This window comes from Micropterus dolomieu, linkage group LG22 (genome assembly GCF_021292245.1).
Source record: "Micropterus dolomieu isolate WLL.071019.BEF.003 ecotype Adirondacks linkage group LG22, ASM2129224v1, whole genome shotgun sequence".
NCBI classification, from domain to species: domain Eukaryota; kingdom Metazoa; phylum Chordata; class Actinopteri; order Centrarchiformes; family Centrarchidae; genus Micropterus; species Micropterus dolomieu.
This window is the reverse complement of record NC_060171.1, coordinates 12,029,154-12,037,767: the sequence shown is the minus strand read 5'-3', so window position 1 is coordinate 12,037,767 and position 8,614 is coordinate 12,029,154. Positions and strand designations below refer to the sequence as shown.

The 8,614-nt window shown below is 39.8% G+C and overlaps 1 long non-coding RNA gene across 1 annotated transcript in view; it reads right to left on the bottom strand.

The window, feature by feature from the left end:
- Positions 1-308: 308 nt before the first annotated feature.
- LOC123962542 overlaps positions 309-8,614 on the bottom strand; it is a 16,647-nt gene continuing 8,341 nt past the window's right edge. The window contains exon 3 of the long non-coding RNA XR_006822977.1: positions 309-592. This is a non-coding gene — a long non-coding RNA (uncharacterized LOC123962542). The remainder of the gene's footprint in view (positions 593-8,614) is intronic.

The following is an 8,614-nucleotide window of genomic DNA, read 5'->3' as shown; positions in this document are numbered from 1 at the left end:
CTATCCACAATCTTTACCAGAAGTACTGTAGGTATCATGGGAGATATAGCAAAATTTATTTAATAGCTAGATAAACCATATCTTCCACTGAGAAACGAGGCAACAGGCGACACTCATGGCATATTTGTGTGACATTCATAGTTGTAATTTGGCGCCTGTACTCATATCACCACTGTCAATCATGTCAGATGGCCAGTGAGTGAGCATGCGTTTGCTGAAACACTGTCTGCCACAATAACATGTTTACACTGTGGAAAGGGAAATCTATTGTTCTACAGAACGCAGGCGTGTGTCCTGAAAGACATAGAAAGATTTGTGACTGTTTTATTGAATGAACAGACTTACTGACTTTATCCCTCATTCATACAGTTACAAATATTTCCATCCACAACAGACTTTATCAGGCAATACTTACAAAAAGATAGAAAGATAAAATAATCATGCAAAAGTCATCATTTTTATCAGTGTTAAGTATTGATTACGGTTAATGGCTTGCAGGGACCAACTGGCAGGCGTGCAGATCCGTGTTAGTGCTGTTGCAAACCTGCAGCCATATTAGGTTTGTTCGTTCAGTGGTTGGAACATGAAGTGCCTGCCAAGTTAGAGGAGACAGGACAGGGACAGTGTTTACGACATGTTTAGTCTCACTAATAAAAAAATCTAACCATTTTGTTTTGTTATTTGTATGTTGCAAATGCCTTGAATGTTAAGATACAGGTGATTCTTCACATTTGCAACATTAACAAGAACACATCACATCCTATAGAAAAATGGCAGGCACTGTCAGCACTTCTGCCTGAGAGATATCACTGCATGTATTAGCAGATCACTTTATTTCTTTCATATTAATCATAATTTCTCTTAAATTAAAAAGTCATATGACCAGTATTTCTGAGTCATCAAAATGTATTTACCCCAAACAATCCATCTATCCAATCTATCAATGCGCTACTAGTTTTCACTCACACACAATACGCTCATGGTAACACTCATCGTTCGGCTCGCTTCCTCTCCTCATTCTTCAAAGGACATCTACTCCAAATTGGAGGTGTGTAGCGAGTGTTTGATTGTCAGAGCGTAAGAAAGTGACTGTGAACATGAGGAGGAAAATATTCTGGCTTAAATGTACTATGTTGGTTATGGTGTGTTAGCTTCTCAAGACAAAGAAAAGTCTGTTTGTTGTTTCCCCAACTGCTGGAAAAGTGAAGCCTGTTTGCACTAAGTTTGCTAACATCTCCCCTCCCCTTCAGACTGCGCAGCTGAGCAGAAAAGCTTATACAGTGGGCTTCGTCTTTTGGCTGTTATGTAACTTAACATTAGCTCAATTTATACAAATTAACTGGTAGCTGTATTTTATTACTACGTACTTGTCCAATGTTGAGAACATCAGGTACAAACTCAAGTGGTTTAGCCTACAGCTCTGTCCTGTATAGACTGATTGAATTATTTTTCAGGTTTCAGATGAGTTTGAAAAAGTGCTTGTTAGGAAAAGAAAGGACGGTGGTGACTGGAGGAGCTGAGGCAAGGAAAGTTTTTAGTAAAAGTAATTTAGCCTATTTCTTTATATTAATGTCTACACAGATAAATGTCATGTTTTATTATCTGTTTTAGCTTTTCCAACTATTTATTCAGAGATATTGTGAAAATAATGGCCCAATACAATGTGAAATACACCGCAACCCTGAACGCAGGATAAGCGGTTGACGGTGGGTGGATGGATATGAATTACATATTTTTCATTGGAAAACTTAAAATTTTCTTGGGGGAGGACCCCCAAACCCCTGACCATGACTAACACGACGAAATTTTAACTATTCTAATGTGCATCGCATGCTCATGGACACAAGAGCAATTCTGCTGAGACGTGTTGGGGTTTTTTATTCAGACAAACTACGCACTACGTGCACAAAAAAATTTTTTGCTTCACCTCTCTTGCTACAACTCCATCCTAGGAGAAACACTGCAACAAAATTAAAAGGCATTAGTGCATGGCTGAGAAAAAAAAGTGAATTGTGGAACCTAAAGCCTAACAGATGGCTTTTCGCTGAGAACACCTTTCCATCTAAACACCATTGTTTTCACATTACCATACCATAACACCCCTCTAGGTATCAGTGGAATCTATGGAATGGCTAAACGACCTGTTGAAGTTCTTGTGACATCGCCTTAATCCATCTGTAATCCCGCTCAGATAAACCTGCCATATCTCAGGTGATATAAAGAATAGCTCCATTCATCTGGTCAATGAGAGGGATTCTGTGTAAAGCTGAGAAGTTCCTCTGTTTACCAGAGTATCTATCATTGGTCATTAGGACATGAGTGGCAAACCGACAGTACAAACATGGCTCAGATCCAGGTGGGACTTGATTGCTGATTGGGCCGAGCAAATTCCAGCATTATGTCTGGCTAAAGGCACAATGCGAGATATCAATAAAGAAGCAGGATATCAGTAAAGAAGCTAGAGCTTTGGAGGGCCACTTTAATCCACAGTGAAACAAGAGCGGCCTCTGTCACCAGGCCTTGTTTATTACCAAAGGGATTAAGGTATTGCTAGGTTAAGAACAACTTTGATCATGACTGCTGGCTCCCGGAACGTACAAAGGCTTGAACATAAGCCAAGGCAACAATTACCAGCCAACAGAGGGTCATTAGACAGAGAGTTGCTGCCCATGTTCCAGACCCCCCTCAACCAGGACCTTTGATAATATCAAACCCAACTCCACTCCTCCAAGCGTTGCCACAATCTTGCAACCAAGGCTGACTAATGCTAAAGTACAACTCTGCAGACTCCACTGAGAACCAGCATTCCTCACAACTAAAGCAGAGAGGAGTGGCCCAACAGGAAGTGTCCAGGGTGGGCCAAAGTGGGAGGCACTGAGCCTCTGGGTGGTTAGGTCCATGGAGAGCTGCTCAGATCTGGTTCAAATGTGATGCTATCTCTCTGCTGTGATTTGCTTGATATCTTTTTGCTGTTATTAATTTACCCAGGGGACAGTCAATTAGGGCTAAACAATTTAGGAAAATAATCTAATTGCGATTTTTTTTTTCTTTTTTTTTTACCAATATGCGATTGCACTGCAGATCCATCTCACCCCGGACACAACCTGTTCCAGCTCCTTCCCTCTGGTAGGCGCTACAGAGTACTGTACGCCAAAACCAACAGACTCAGGAACAGTTTCTTCCCACAAGCCATCACTCTGATGAACAGCTGATTTCTGACTCACAGTGTCAGGAACAATTCCTGTGCAATAACCCAGTAACTCTGCCTCTAATCAGCCACCTGTTTACTGGTTTCCGCTTATTATTTATATATTCACCATTCTCTATTTCAGTGCTGTTCATACTATGTTCATACTATGTCATATTGTATATACTGTATACCAATACACCTACCTCAGGTCATAAGGTCATAGGTCTTATTTATTTTTTCCAGCATCCTTTGCACTATGCTCTATCACACTGTGTACATGTGTACATGTATGTGTACCTGTATATCATATCCACCTTCAACATGTACATAATGAGAATAGTTTACTCCTGCATCCTTTGCACTCTAATTACTGCACTATTTGTCAATATGTCTATATTGTGTTGTTCATAGTGTGTATATTAGTGTTGTCTACTCTGTAGTTTGTGTCTGATTTGATTTTATTATTATTATATTATTATTTTAATGTTGTATAAGTAAGCACATCGTGAGCAATGTACAATCTTGAGTCAAATTCCTCGTATGTGTACACATACCTGGCAATAAAACTGATTCTGATTAATATGCAATTCATTTTTAAGCTCTTTACCTTCTGTATTATTCAAAATGGACAAGCAGTAAATCAGTGTATAGTATCACCAACACAATATTAGATAGATAGAACATATACTGTTCTTTCTTGTGGGTCAGGTCTGTGTTATGATGAATTAGGTAGAATTATTATTATGAGCAATGGTGAAGAAGATATATCAAATTATAATAATATGAGAAAGATAAGTCATGGCATTACATAATGATATAATATCATCAGGTCAGCCTATCTACAGACCACAAGAAAAACTAAGTTCACCACAGTGTATTATACAGTACGCGCTCAATACAAAACCAACAGTTCAACCACCAATTAATGCGTCCTTATCTCAGTTCTAATCTCCTAGGAGTTCATCTTTCTGTACCCCAGTAAGCAAACAAAAAAAAAACAACTCTGTTTTAGGTTCAAAAGTTGGCCAACGAAAAATAAAACCAAGTGACGCCTTTCGTGTTTAATAGACAAGCTTGGTAATTCTCCGACTACACCGGAGTTCCCCACCCCCACAGCCTGCAATGCTGGTGTGACGCAGGCGCCGACTGCCACAAAACGCTTACCTTACTACACGTGTCTTTCTGTTGTGCATTTTTCCTGTCTATCAAAGCCGCGGATGGCCCGACGATTTCACCCACCACCAAGTTACCCACGGGTGGCAGGTGCTACTTTCATTCCCTGTGTGACACTATGTAGTGTCAGCTTCTCTCAAGCTTAAGGCCATTGTACAACAAGAAGGCAAGGTACAGCGTAAGATGCAGACAAAGCATCAACTTCGTCTGCAGACTGCTTTCCTCTTGGGTGTCATGTGACCAGAGAGTAATCGCAGCCTTTGCGATTAAAAAATCTCGTTATATTACATCGCAATACAATTAATCGTTTAGCCCTACAGTCAATTCAACTAAAACAGGTGCAGTTTGAGTTTATTCCTGTAAATAGAAAACATCCCATAGGTTGGGAATTTTATCTCATAAAGTAAGACATGTATTAGTTTAATTCAAGGTAACTATAAAGATATTATATAATGCTACTTCAAATCCAAATATGGCCTTAAATGGGTATATTTTAGCACTCTAAGGCTAAGCAACATAAGAAAAGCCAGCTTAAATTTCCCACATTATGCAAAATCCACTTTTTCATTTCTTTTCAACCTTAAAATGTGTCCCTGGTGTGTCTAAAGACCCACAAACTATGAGACTTTCTCCTGCACCGTCTTGTCAGTAAATGTGTGTGCAAGCATGCGGTTTGAATTTGGCTCCCTTCTTGACATCATGAACGGATCGGACCTCCTCCAGCTCTTCAGCGCAGTAGATGCCCCTGCCCACTGAACATGTACTGTCTAACACAACAGCAAGTGTCATTTCATTGCTGAGCCAGAGCTGGAGGTTGTGTCTCACAGAAAGTGCTTTTGCAGAAAGTGTTTTTATGGTTTTATGGCGCTACTACTAACTGTAGCTGCTGTTATCAGCTAGCTCTGCCTGAAACAGCGGTGTAAGGCTGGGAATCCACTGACTCCGGCTACGGTATGTTATGGCATGTTTGTTGTGTCAACTTCAGGCTGCATTTCCCACAAGGAGCATTTCAGAATCAGAGCCTTATGCCTCCCTGATTTTGCTGACATGTTAACATTTTGTTGATTTGGCAATCAGTGTTTGCATTTTGTGCTTCTACTTTGATTAAGTAGGCTACGTAGTTAAATGATTTTCTGTCCATTTTAACCGTGTTTATTGTTGTTTTACAGTCAGGAGTCTCAACAGGTGTTTTACTTTGAAAATTCTCTATGCTGTTCTGTGTCTGACTTCCTGCCTGGTTCGATCTGCTCTGTGCTGCTTGACGTGGCTAGAGACAAAAATAGACCTGCTACCTATTCTCTGCGGAGTGGAGAGACGCTTCTGGGATGCTTCAGGGATGCACTGCGGCTGCGTCTGGTGGACTCAAAAGCACTGACTACAATGGCATAGCCATAACGCGCCATAGCCGGAGTCAGTGGATCTTAGCTGTAAGGCTCCTGTACGTTCATTTGAGGTGTAAACACCAATACACCACTGGAGGACCTAACTTCCAGTCTGGGCAGAGTCAGCTGATAGGACAGCTAGCTGTATGGCTATGTAAGCAGTAGTTAGTGGCTAAAGTAAGTGCTAAGAGTAAGTAAAGCCACATTATATATGTTAATCAGCAAACTCAGTAAATTGAAAGTTGAAGCAGAACAGGTAGAGAACATCAGAGGGAAAACCAGAAAATATTGTATCCATGAAGTATGATCTAGTTTCACCAAAATCAAATTCACCCCTCTTCTGCCACTGCACATACACGCTACGCTTACACATGCGCACTGACGACCCAGGCTTACGGTTACAATTTTGGATTAATTTACGTACTATAAAAACATTTATTGAAGGTTTTATTCTTTTTACATGTTTATTTACAGCATTAAACATTAAAAAGTATATTGTAATAGGCTGTATATTAAGTTATTTAGAGAAAACTGGTAGTTCTATGTAAAATCAGACGTTGGGCACCCTCATACCGCCAATATGGCATGATCCTTGTTTCGCTTCGACTGTGAGATTGACAGTCGAATCAGGCTCGAATAGTCGAAGCATCGACTCTTCGGGGTCAGCCCTATTAGCTACATTTATATTATATAAGTAACATTAAATATCTGCATTTCATTACTACCTACTTGTTTGGATTGTTGTTAAATACTTTGCTTTAAAAGTACCAAACAGTCACACATAGGGCTGCAACTAACGATTATTTTCATAGTCGACTACTGTGTTAATAATTTATTTGATTAATCAACTAGTCACGATTATTTTTGTCACACCCTAACCCTAATTAAACCATTTAACTAATTAAATATCTTTTAAGTGAATTACTGATCTCCAACACACAGCCTAACTAGCCAACCTTACCATTAAGTGAACAAGGTTTACTATTCAGAATGAACAGCAGTATCAACGGCAGGGGGAAACCAGGGAAGAAGACAAGACAGCGTAGGCTACTCCTATAATTCAGTGATTTATACACACTTTAAAACTTTTAACTTTTTAACAAAGATTTTTGCTTTGGAACTATATAAAATAAAAACTGAATTTATTATTAAAGGATAGCCTCTTGAGATGCATCATCTCATTTTCAAGAGGGTTCTATATATAAAAGCAAATTAAAAGCAAGTACTATAGTCAAAACTGTACACTAACAATGTAATGTCTATTTAGAACAGCTTTCATACTATTTTTCCAAAGTGCTTATAAATTTTATAATATGGCCACTTCTTTTAACTTCAAACAACATGTCAAAGGGCAAACCCATAACTGTAGTCATACACTGGACTTGGTTTTTACCCTGGGTGTAAGCATTTCCTCTGTGGAATTGGTGGACATGACCATATCTGACCACAGATGTATTGTTTTTAGCTGCGATTTGCCTGTTACTCATGCCGCCTCACCAAGCTCCGTGTGTTCTCGCATCTTTAATAAACAAAGTGTTTCAAAGTTTTGCGCATTCTTTCAGAGCCAAAGCCAACATCTGTCTGATTCCAACACCAACAATCTGGTCGATCACTTCAATCATATCTGCTTGTCGCCACTAAATATTACTGCTCCTCTAAAGGTTAGGCCTACGTCTAAAGCTAGTAAGCAACCCTGGATAAATGACAGCATTCGCAGCCTAAAAAGGGAATGCAGGAAAGAAGAGCGCAGATGGAAAAAATCCAGTCTCCAAGTTCATTACCTCAGTCTGAAGGATTTATTAATTAACTACAATAGCATGGTTAAGGATGCGAGAACACACTATTTTATTAACTCATTACTACACATAAACACAACCCCAGGTTTCTGTTTAAGACTGTGGATCAGCTGGTAAACCCAACCCCTCCTTGTGCCTCAGCTGGAAGTAATGATGACTGTGAATTGTTTTTATCTTATTTTACCAATAAGGTGGTGTCAATCAGAGCCTCTATTACCCCCACGGCCTCTTACTCAGAGGTTCCTCACCAGCAACAAGAGAGTTTTAACCAGTTTTATCCCATCGACTTGTCTGAGCTTTGAAAAACAGTATCACAAATGAGAGTGTCCTCCAGCCCACTTGATGTAATACCTACAAAGTTTTTACTGAAAGTAATAGATTCTGTTGGGCTCCATTTGATCTCTGTTTTCAACAGCTCCCTATCTACTGGTTGTGTCCCTGATTATTTTAAAACGGCTTGCGTGAACCCACTTTTAAAGAAACCCTTTAGATCCCTCCCTCCCACATAATTTTAGACCAATTTCAAAACTTCCTTTTATTGCAAAGATTCTAGAAAGAACTGTGTCCAAACAGCTGCTCATTGTACTGGAAAATAACAAAATATTTGAAAAGTTTCAATCTGGTTTCAGGAAGTACCACAGCACTGAGACTGCCCTGCTTAAAGTCACCAATGACCTTTTAATGTCTGCTGATGAAGGCATGTGCTCAGTCCTGGTACTCCTGGACCTTAGCGCTGCTTTTGACACCATTGATCACAACATCATGTTAGACAGACTGAGGCACTGGGTGGGGATCTCTGGTACTGCCCTAGAATGGTTTTCATCCTACCTGTCAAATAGGAAGTTCTGCGTGTCTGTAAACAACTATGTCTCTTTGTTCTGTCCAGTTAAATATGGTGTGCCTCAGGGGTCGGTCTTAGGACCCATTTTGTTTTCCTTGTATCTGCTTCCCCTTGGACATATTATCCATAAACATGGCATTTCTTTTCATATTTATGCTGATGACACACAAATATACTTGCCCGTCAGATCCACAGACCCTGGAATGCTGAGTTCACTTAACAACTGCCTTTG